Raw genomic sequence first — 11,881 nt, 5'->3', positions numbered from 1 at the left:
AGTATTTCACACATAAAAATGAGATCACACTTCCCTGGAAGCCATAATGAGGACATCAGTGATCCTATATCCAGACTTCAGAGTGAAAACTTCTGATGAATCACTTGGTAAGGTTTCAACTGCAAAAGAGGGCATCTCAGTTCCCAACTGAGTTTATAAGTGTAAAGGAAGAGAAAATACAAATGGAAATGTGTTTAAACACAGCAGAACCAGCCAAGAGAGCATGTACCAAGTCTGTGAAGGGAAAATTTAGGATGTATGTCAAAAACTAGTTCATGGTAAATATTAGTAATTAACATTTTGTTTTGGAAGTGTATTAATAGCTGTAAGTTACCAGGAGTAATTGGGGATCAAGTTTTTGGCATGAGAGATTCAGAATAAGATTTATTATTTATCAAAAAATGTGTTGTTTAGTGGCAGCAGTACAACGCAAGACATAAAAATTACTGTAAGCTACAAAGATAAATAAATAAATATTAAAAAGAGCAATAGTGAGGTAGTATTCATGGACCATTCAGATAATCTGACGGCAGAGGGGAAGAAGCTTGTCTAAGATGTTGCGTATGGGATTTCAAGCTTCTGTACCTTCTCCCCGATAGAAAGGAAGGCACATCCCAGAAAGTGAGGGGCCTCAGTGATGGATGCAACCTTCTTGCGGCACCATCTTTTGATAGTGAGGTGATGCAATTGGTTGAGTCTTTAACTTTCTGCAGCCTCTTTTGATTCTGCACATTGGAGGCTCCATACCAGGCTGTTATGCAACCAGCCAGAATGTTCTCCACCTTACATCTCTAGAAATTTGCTGGAGTCTTTGGTAACATACCAAATCTCCTCAAATTCCTAATGATGTATAGTGCTGGCATGCCTACTTTGTGATTTCATCAATATGGTGGGTCCAAGATCGATCCTCTGAGATGCTGATACCTAGAAACGTGAAGCTTCTCACCCTTTCCACCGCTGACCCCTCAGTGAAGATTTGTGTGCGTTCTCTTAAAGTTCCCTTCCTGAAGTCCACAATCAATTCCTTGGTCTCACTGACTCTGAGTGCAAGGTTGTTATGACATCACTCAAACAGCAGATCTAGGTCATTCTGGTATGCCTCCTGTTACGTACCCCGTAACTGGGTCACTTACCAGCAAAGATAGAGAGGTCTGTTGAAGTCTGATGGTACTATTTTTAACAGTATTTATTGATAAAATACACAAAAATAATATCAATGCAAACACACAGATAATATATGTCGTCAATACTAAATCTAAAAGCACGGGTATAATAATTATCAATAAGAAATAGCTCTATCATTGTCTAGGGGATAATGTATTGTCTGATGGGAATATAAAAGTCACTTTAGTTCATTCAGGCTGCAGCCTTTGGTTGGAGTCGAGAGAGAGATCTTGGAACTTGCCAGAGTTTTTCCTTTTTATGATGTCGATCCTTCAAAATGTCGTTGGTGTCCTTTTCCTTTTCAGCTAAGCCGTCTTCCGTGGTCAGTCCCGCCAATCCCGGCAATGGGAAAGGACGCACGCGGGCCCCACCGGCTGTCGCTATTAAACGCTGTCACGGGATTTCTAGCGTTTCTCCTGGTGCGTCTAAAGGGGTTGTTCCCCAGACCCTCTTTTATCCTTACTCACGGGGTCTCAGATGTCAATCAGGTTGGGATGATGCAATCCCTCAGCCAGCCCCCTCTGACCATTCCCTGGGGGCTTCAATGAATAGTACAGTACTCAATACACAATTCTGTCTCCAAGAGACAATGGCTGTTATCCGTGGCTTTGTATCGCGGAGGCCAGGACACATTCCAAACACCTCTCTCTCATTTCCTGGGTCTCCTGACCTGAATTAATAGCGACCTTGCGATTCTCAAAAAGGAGGGGGCTACTTTGTACCCTTCGGCCCCTCAGAGTTGGGGCACAGGCGTAACACTCCTCATCTTCATCTGAGATTCTGCCAACATCAGTGGTGACACTGGCAAGTTTATAGATGGAGTTTGTGCTGTGCCTAGCCACACAGTCATGAGTGTTGAGAGTTGAACATGCATCCTTGAAGTACACCTGTGCTGATTGTCAATGAGTGATGGTCAAATTAGTTTTCTGAAAAGGGCAAAATGTATCAAGTATATAATGTGGAAATGAAGACTTAAACCTTATTTACAATTCCATGAAATTAATTCAGGGAAATCTTTACCTCCCAAAGAATTAGTCCCCGATACACATACTGAATAGTCATGATCTTCCCATCCTATAGTCAGATCAAAAGCAATTCAAATTAAAGAGTTAAAAAATACATTTAGAATGGATTAGATTTATCAAGAGAATTGATGGGTTAGTGAATGAACTGGGGGAACAGCTCATTTGCTTTCCCGGTTGTAGCTGCAGGTACAGATTCCAAAATAATGCTGATGATCAACATAAGCACTTAAAGCATTATGAATTTCTGCCTGTTAATCAACAGTTCTGCAGATGCTGGAAATCTAAAACAAAGTAGAGAATACAGAGCCAACACAGAGTTGGAGACAATTCTTTGATGTTTATTCATGACAAATGTTCTCTGACCTGAAACATTGACTGCTTCCCTTCCCACAGATAGAACCTGTCCTGTTGAGTCTTGCAACTATCCTGTATTAATTTGAATATCCTGACTTCAGACTGTACAGCTAATCCTCTATGATGCTTGTTGTTTTTACTGAAATTTCCAACTTGAATGCTAGGCTATTAACATATTAAAGGTTGTGAATCATGCTTTCATATTTTGATCCAATATTTGAGTGGACACTATAAATTTACTTCCCATCTAACCAGATTGCTACTGTTGCTTCAAAGGAACCAGGATCAGAAATGCACAGAACAGAGCATATGACTGAATTTCAATAAACATATATAAATATATAGTAGACGTAATTTAAACATATATCATTTTCAACTGAATTGAAGAGATTTCAGTTTATTTTACAAATGATTTGTGGATAAATTTGCACCCTGTTAGATGCCTAAAAATAAATCTTGCTTATAATTTCTTTTAATCAATGCAGAATAAAAGATGTTACAAGCTTTTTGCGATAATGACGATTATATTTTCATAGGAAAGGCTGCATAATTCAAAAAATAAAACTAGCTAACTAATTGAATTACATTAATTTAAAGTAGTTCTAAATTCATAATTATACTTTCAGTTTGTCACAGTTCTGCATGAAATCATATGTTCTAGATACAATATTCATCTGAAAAGGGCAGGTAGAATAAATTATTTTCAAAGTCTTACTTTGTTGTTTGGTCTGGGCTTCTGAAAATGTACTATTTGTGCTTAGTGAGTCATGCATATGTCAGTGGATTTCTGAGTGGGCTGGGGAAGGTGTATAAATTGTAGAATTATTGCAGATCATAGATCAGAGGCAGAAGCAGAGCCTTTGCTTGTGCACAAGTATCAGTCTCCTAGATAGGTAAGAACAAACTGTGGAAATCTACTACGTACTACATTTTTTTCTGATTCCTTTATTAATTGTACTCTTATGCTTTATGGTTCAATTTTGATTGGAACAAAAAAGAACAGCAGATTTTGGAAATCTGCTTGAGGGACCCTTTGTCAGAACTGGAAAAGTGATCATTCATTTTGTTATCTCCACCTTTCCCTCTCTGCAAATTAAAGTGCACTTGTCTTCTCAGTGTTCAGTTCTGATAAACGGTCCCAATGCTCAGTCAGGCAACATCTGAAAAGAATAAAATATGTTTGAAATCAATGGCATTTCATCAAAACTTTGACCTTATTTCATCAATTGCATTGCTGTTTAAGAATTGATTGATGACAACTTGGAAGGGAAGATGAAACAGTAAAAAAAAATGGCTGGCTAATCTTTTTGTATCGGGGTCAAGCTTACTAATTTTCTTTATCTTACTTCAAACAGCTTTCCTGTTAGAGAAAAGAGTCATCGTGTTTTAGACCAGTCTCTTCCAGTGCCTTCTTCTGCTCATCAAAGAATATTTCCTGTGTTAGGATCATTTTAAGAGAAAGGAGATTATCTCAGGTTGCCTAATATAATTGGCACTTCATTATGGCTTTTGACTTTAACCTGGTTTTTACATTAGACCAACATCAGAAGCCTATTCACAAGTGGCTGACAGGATATATGGGATAAGCCAGTCTGTTCCTTCCATCATCCCTGTGGGCTTCCAGTGACTGGCTCTCAGTACCACCCTGAATGCTGCATCTCCACTTTGAGTGAACAGCGTCCACAAATGCGCAGGACTCATGGTTTTGTATTTCTTTAGAAACCTTGCCTACATCCTTCTCTCTTCATTGTCAACAATGATCTATGATTTAGTCAATGGTCTTCATTCTGACCTTTGTACGTTAATCAGTTCTTTCACATCATCACTCTTAGTATCAAAGGTTTCAAAGGTACAATTTAATGTCAGAGAAATGTATACAATATACATCCTGAAATATTTTTTCTGCGCATCCAAATCACTCTTCACCATTCACTTGATTCTCAAGATGTTTTTAAAACAGTGAAGGGACTAGCCAGTGTTTGTATATAGTGGATGTGTGTTCAATAGTGGGTAGGTTCAAAACCAGTAAGCCAAAGGAAACTAAGTAAATAAACTAGTCTCTAAGAAATCTAACTAGTGATCCAGGAGAAACTTCTTCATCAAGACAGAGGAAAGAATTAAGCTGAGGGGAACTGCTGATGTGCATTTATCTGGAAACTGCATTGTAAATATAGAACAAGAAATATATTCTGTTGGACTGAGATAAAAAGTGTGGTGTTTAATCTGCTGTGGATTCTATGTTTTTGACTGTGTAAACAACATTCCTTATTATTAGGATGAACAGTATTCCGCTCCTCATTCCCTTTGCATTTATCTTCCTACTGGTATGTGTAACCCCTGAGCCAATTGGAAATGAAGATGGATGGAAATCTTTAGAGAAGCAACAAAACAGGGACTTGGTAAGTGTTTAGCAGACAATAATGTAATTACTTAGCAAGCAATCTTTGGAGGAAGGAGGGATACAAATTCTCCTTTAAAATGGGTGTGATACTTAATAAAACTTGGCATTGGCATTCATCAACTAGAAGGACAAGGAGGATAGTGAGCTCAGGGAGGAGGAGGATGATATTCTAGGGCATGTGATATCCAGAAGAAGGTGTTGGGTATTTGGAAGAACATTAAGGTGGATTAACCCATTGGGCTTGATGAGGTCTACCTCAGATTATTGAGAGAGCCAAGGGAGGAGGTTGCTGGGGCCTTGACAAAAATCTTTGTATCCTCCTTAGCCCAGTGTGAGGTTCCAGAGGGCTGGAGAATAGCCAGCGTTGTTCCCTTGTTTAAGAAGAGCAATAGGGACAATTCAGGATGTTATAGTGAGGTGAACCTTACATCAGTGGTATTGAAATTACTGGTGAAGATCCTTAGGGAAAAGATTTACTCACATCTGGAAACATATGGACTTGTAGGAGTGTCAGCATGGCTTTGAATGGGAGAGGTACATGGACTTAAGAAAAGCATTTGATAAGACCCCTTACGTTCGATAGGCTGATCCAGAAGATTAAGGCTCATGGAATCCATAGATTGGACCCAAAACTGACTGTGGCATAGAAGACAGGGAATACTGGTGGTGAGGTACTTTGAATGTTGATCTGTGACCAGTGGCATTCCATGGGGAACAGTGCATGGACTTTATCATCTGCCACTAATGGTTTGGATGAAAACTTGGGTAAACTAATGGAGAGGGTTCTTAGGGTCAAGATTTATGAGCTTTTGGAGAAGCACAGTCTTATTAGGGATAGTCAGCATGGCTTTGGGAGTGGCAGGACTTGCCTCACAAGCATGATTGAGTTTTTTGAGGAGGAGACAAAACAAACTGATGAAGATGGAGCAGTGGATTTTGCGTGTATAGAATTTAGTAAGGAATTTGACGAGGAAGACTCATCCAGAAACTCATGGGGCTTAGGATCCTTAGAAACTAGGCAGCACTGATTCAGAAATGGCTAGTTGGGGAACTGAGCTCAAGAGCTGTGGGGTAATGTTGCAGTTCTATAAAACTGATTAGATCACCATTGGAGTATTATGTTCAATTCTGGTCACCTCATTATAGGAAGAAAATGGATGTTTTACAGAAGATGCAGAGTTGTTGCTGATTGGATTGGAGAACATGTTCAATGTTCAAGGTTCAAAGTAAATTTTATAATCAATGTACATATATGTCACCATGAACAACTCTGAGATTCATTTTCCTGCAGGCATACTCGCAAATCCATAGAATAGTAACTATAACAGAAACAATGAAAAATCAACCAGAGTGCAGAAGACAACAAACTGTGCAAATGCAAATATAAATAAATAGCAATAAATAATGAGAGAATGAGATAAAGAGTTCTTAAAGTGAGATCATTGGTTGTGGGAACATCTCAATGAATGGGCAGGTGAGTGTAGTTAACCCACTTGTTCAAGAGTTCGATGGTTGTGAGGTAATAACTGTTTTTGAACCTGGCGGTGTGAGTCCTGAGGCTCATGTACCTGCTGGTAGCAGTGAGAAAAAAGCATGGCCTGGGTGGTGGGGATCTCTGATGATGGATGCTGCTTCCCTATGGCACCATTTCATGTAGATGCACTCAATGGCTGGGAGGGCGGAATCCACTACCTTTTGTAGGATTTTCTGATCAAAGGCATTGGTGTTTCCATCAGGCCATGATGCAGCCAGTCAATGCGCTCTCCACTACCCAGACTCCTAAGGAAGTAGAAGCGCTGCCATGCTTTCTTCTCAATTGCACTTACGTGCCGGGTTCAGGACAGGTTCTCTGAAGTAGTAACACTCAGGAATTTAAAGTTGCTAACTCTCTCCACTTCTGATCCTCCAAAGAGGACTGGCTTGTGGACCATTGGTTTCCTATCCTGAAATCTACAAACAGTTCCTTGGTCTTGCTGACATTGAGTGAGAGATTGTTGTTACAACACCACTCAGTCAAATTTTCAATCTCCCTTCTGCAAGCTGATTCATCACCACCTTTGATTTGGCCCACAACAGTGGTGTTATCAGCAAACTTGAATATGGTGTTGGAGCTATGCTTAGCCACACAGTCATAGGTGTAAAGTGAGTAGAGCAGGGAGCTAAGCACACAGCCTTGTGGTGCACCTTTGCTGATAGAGATCATGGAGATGTTGCCAATCCAAACTGACTGGGGTCTACAAGTGAGGAAATCCAGAATCCATTTGCACAAGGAGGTACTGAGGACGAGGTCTTAAAGTTGATAGATTAATTTTGAGGGGATGGTAGTATCGAATCCTGAGCTGTAGTCAATAAAGAGCATCCTGATGTACGCATCTTTGCTATCTGATGTTCCAGGGTTGAGTGAAGAGCCAATGAGATGGCATTTGCTGTTGACCAGTTGTTCCGGTAGACAAATTGGAATGAATCCGAGTAATCTCTCAGGAAGGAGCTGATATATTTCATCATATATCCTATATGAAGAAATGTTCAGCAAGCAAGGGCTTTTCTCTTTGAAGCAAAGGAGGATGAGAAGCAACTTGTTGGAGGTATTTAAGATTATACAATGCACAGATTGAGTGGACAGCAAGAGTCTTTTCCCAGGCGGCAATGGTTAATACCAGAGGATAAACTTTTAAATCGAGTGAAGAGAAGTTTGGGGAGATGTCAAAGGTGTTTCTATTTCACCTAGAGAGTGTTAAGTGCCTGGAACATACTGCTGGGGCTGGGGTAGAGGCTAATACAACAGGGATAGGCACATGGATGAAAGAAAATGGAGAGAGTGGAAGAGAAGAGTTGGATAAATCATAGAGTAGGTTAAAAGGTTGGCATCACATTGTGGGCCGAAGGGCCTGTATTGTGTTGTACTGTTTCATGTTCTAAGAAAATGTAGATGGGCTGATTAGTAAGCTCACCAAAGACATAAAAGTTGGCAGAGTTGTGGATAGTGAGGAAGGTTGTCAGAGGATACAAAAGGATATAGATTAGTTGGAAATATGGGCCAAGAAATGGCAATGGACTTTCCCCTTGAGGTGCTGCACTTTGGGAAGTCAATTATAGAAGGAAATTATACAATAAATGGCAGGACTGTTAAGATCATTGATGTACAGTATGATCTTGGGGTGCAAGTCCATAGCTCCTTGAGGTTGGAAACAGAGAGGGTATCCTTGCCTTCAACAGTTAGGCATGGAGTATGAATGTTGGCAAATCATGTGTCGACTTCATTAAACCTGACCTAGCCACTTTTAGGATGTGGATGCTTTGCAGTGCGTGTAAGCAGCCTCACCAAGATGACGCCTAGATTAGACTGTATTAGCTATAAGGAGAGGTTGGACAAACTCAAATAGATTTCTCAGGATCGCCAAAGGCTGAAGGGGCAACCTGATATAAAATGTTGAGAGATATGGATAAAGTAACTCTGCTATTGATGGCCCCAAGCCTGGCTGTGAAAGGAGGAAAATTGGAGAACTGTTTAGCAATCCCATCCTGTAAAAACCCAGAACTACAGGAACTCCTTCCTTCCCTGGGAGAGGGAGGATCCTCGTCTAGAAGATGTGTGAAGTTGTGTGATGAAGTTGGAAGCCACAAGGCCAATCAACCTTTGGCCCAGGACAGATGATTCTAGCAACTTGCTGCTGGCGGCCTATGCTCCATGGGGGAAATGTGGGCTGAAGAAGAAGAGTGGATAAAATAGATATCCAAAGTTTTTCTCAGGGTGTAAGTCCTCGAAGGCAGATCCCTGAATTAAGAGGAGAAAGGTTTAAAGGAGATTTAGAAGGCAAACTGTTTTACACAGAGGGTAGAAGGTGCCTGGAACACGTTGCTGGGGAGCTGCTGGAGGCACTTCGACAGGCAGGAAATGAAGCGAAATGGGTTCTGCGTGCATTCAGATATGATTAGGTTAAATAGGCATCAATGTTGGCACAGGCATCGTGGGTTGAATGGCCTGTTCTTGTGCTACACTGTCCTATGCTCTATTTGAACTAGCCTTTACAGTATTATGCAACCTCACCCTCCACATCCATGTCAACCTTATTGCCCATTCATTTGTACCTCTCAATGCTTAACTAAATGCACTTATTGTATCCGACTCCACCTACAGATAGGATAAGGCATAAGTATTTTCCAATTTGCTTGTTATCTTTAACTTCTACTGGTGAAGATACAAATGATTTTTAGACAATCCAATTCTTAATACATTGGAAAACACAGTGGCAATATTGGAATTTAAATGCTTACCTTGGATAATTATTTTCATTTCTTTTTCTACCACTGAACAGTTTTTCCGAATCCTTCAGTCCTATTTCACTGGTAGAGGGATGAGTTTTGGACTTGGAAGAAAAGAAAAGCTTCATGGAAGATATGAAAGCAAAATTGGTTCATATGATGACAAATTCAACAACAATCTGGAAACTAAAGACATTTTCAGTGGTTAGTTATCCATTCAGTGGGTAATCAATACTTGTTCATTAGAAAAAAAGATTGTCAGAATTAATGTATAATTATAGTAAGTGCCAGAAGAATGTCTACATCAGTTGAGACTGTAAACTGCAAAAACATTTTGTTCAGTTTGTTGTTGCCGATAATAAAATATTTAAAATAACGGCCCAGAACACACTTACTCCTATGACTCAAACATATTTTGATTTTACTTGTGCACAAGGAAAATAGTATCTTTCACCCACACTGTTCTGAGGCCAGCACAGAAAACTTGCTCTTTATTATACAGAATTGGCTTAGCAGTTATAGATATTGACCATTTGGTAAATTTGGCACACATCTTAGGCGCATATGTATAGTTTGGGCGCCTGAGACTTTTGCTCAGTAGTGTATTCATCAACGTGGAATGGAGAGTGAATTTTTGTCAATCTGGAAGAAGCAAAAGATGTTGGGAATGGCGAGTGTGGAGTGCCGTGGGAGGGGTGTGGGATGGATAGTAAAGAAGCAGTGGCAAGAGCAGAGGGTGCAGACTCACCGAGCCCTGAGACACTATGCAAGGTAATTTGATTCCAAACAACTGGGTTATTGATCATTACAGAACGTACCTCTCAGAGGTTCCCAACCTTTTATATGCCATGGACCAATACCATTAAGCAAGGGGTCTATGAACCCCATTTTGGGAACCCCTGGTCTCTCTGGTGCTTCCTGCACCCTCACTTCTCCCTTCCCCTTTTCACAACCATGATTCCCCTCTCCCTGCCCCCTTCCCTCACTCAGTCCACAATAGAGACCCATATCAGAATCAGGTTTATCAATACTCATATGTCATGCAATTTGGCTTTTTTGTGGCTGCATAAAAGTGCAATACATAAAATTACTACAGTACTGTGCGAAGTCCTAGACACCCTAGATATACGTGCCTAAGATTTTGCACAATACTGTATACGTTTGAATTCTTTGCTTGCAGATTTAATTGCCATTCACAAAAGAGATGGTAAAGTCAATTGAACGTTCAAGCGGACAGCTGCTGATATTTTGAAATTATTAAAGACAATTGTCCCTGAGTTTTTCAAATCCTTCCATTATTCCTATCTCATTTGCAACTTCCACACTCCCTCCTCTTTGTCCTGTAAAAGACAAAATAAACCTTATTGAATTTCAATAGCACAGCGTCCCTGAAACTCCATGACAGTTTCATCAAGGTCAGTTGGCTGTTGATAACAGGGGAATATGTGCAACACTCCTGGAAAATAATGCCCCACCTCTCTTTGACAACAGAAAATCTGGTGCTAGTTGATCTTAAATGGCCGCAGTATGGATTGCCAGCAGTTCAGCAGTAATGTCATTGATGGCCTGGCTTGTGCCATGTAGCACTAAGGCTGTGTTAGTAACCTATTTCCCCAGTAGCGCTGAGGCCATGTTAATGCTTTCATGAACCAGTCTGGCAGGTTCCCAGACAGGAACACTACAGTCCAGAAACACTCAGTCTCCATAGTCCTTCAATGGCAGCCCCACACATAAGGATGTAGAGAGAGCGTGGAGATGGTACATCTATGGTACTACGTAGGCCAGATAACATCATCTCCTCCATGGCTAAGCATCACCCAAATATCCCATTTTAGAAAGGTTAACACTGACAGCCAGTGATAGGCCTGCTGGCTATTCCCAGTAAGTACCATTAGTGGGATTCAGATTCAGAGTGTCACCGGTAGTATAGACATAGCATGTACTGTACTGCTAACTAGTCTAGTCTCATCCCTTGTTGGTTACAGTAACATACTTCACCGCTAGCCCCATGAAGCAGTTTCAGAGAAGGATGATTATGCAATGATTGTAAATAGTTTGATACCAACTCTCTGAACTGTTGCATCGGCAAGAGACATTCCTGTGGACAGTGTAGTCCTGGGCTCCCTTTGCAGTTCTAATACTGCTATCAAAGTAAAACACAGAATCAAATTCTCCGTGATTTAGGAGTATAAACACATTGGCAATCCACCTTCTGAATGTATAGACCCTCTCTAGAGCACACCCAACATAACCTGACTGGTTAGTGCACAACACATATTCTTAAATAAGGTGAAGAGAGGTATTAGGAGTATTAACGTAGTGAGATACTTCTGCATTTAGGCAGAAAATGGATGTCCAGATTACCCAAAATGTATAATGCATGGTGATTACTCAAGGTGGCAAATAGGAAAGATCAAGAGTCCAGTCCATCAGTCCTTATCATCAGTTCTACTGGCCACCTGTTCCCTAGTCCAATGGCATCGCTGTCTTAATGTGTTTTCCTTGGACGTTTAAAGCAGTATATGTGGTCAGCAGCACTTGGAATGGACCTTCCCAGCAGGGCTCCAGGCAGTTCTTTCAGCGGTAGGCTCTCTCCAGCACCCAATCTCCTGGCTGGTAGGTCTGATACTCTGCAGCCAGAATGATCTTCTGGGCTCCAGGCACCTGTTGATGG

At 40.7% G+C, this 11,881-nt stretch overlaps 1 long non-coding RNA gene across 1 annotated transcript; it reads left to right on the top strand.

Moving 5' to 3' along the window:
* Positions 1-3,376: 3,376 nt before the first annotated feature.
* On the top strand, positions 3,377-9,601 carry LOC140732169 (uncharacterized). Its single transcript, XR_012100008.1, has 3 exons — positions 3,377-3,436; positions 4,819-4,942; positions 9,261-9,601. It is a non-coding gene; the product is annotated as an uncharacterized lncRNA (long non-coding RNA).
* Positions 9,602-11,881: the final 2,280 nt, after the last annotated feature.

The sequence above is a fragment of the Hemitrygon akajei genome, chromosome 8, assembly GCF_048418815.1.
Source record: "Hemitrygon akajei chromosome 8, sHemAka1.3, whole genome shotgun sequence".
Classification (NCBI taxonomy): domain Eukaryota; kingdom Metazoa; phylum Chordata; class Chondrichthyes; order Myliobatiformes; family Dasyatidae; genus Hemitrygon; species Hemitrygon akajei.
This window is presented reverse-complemented; position numbering and strand designations above follow the sequence as displayed.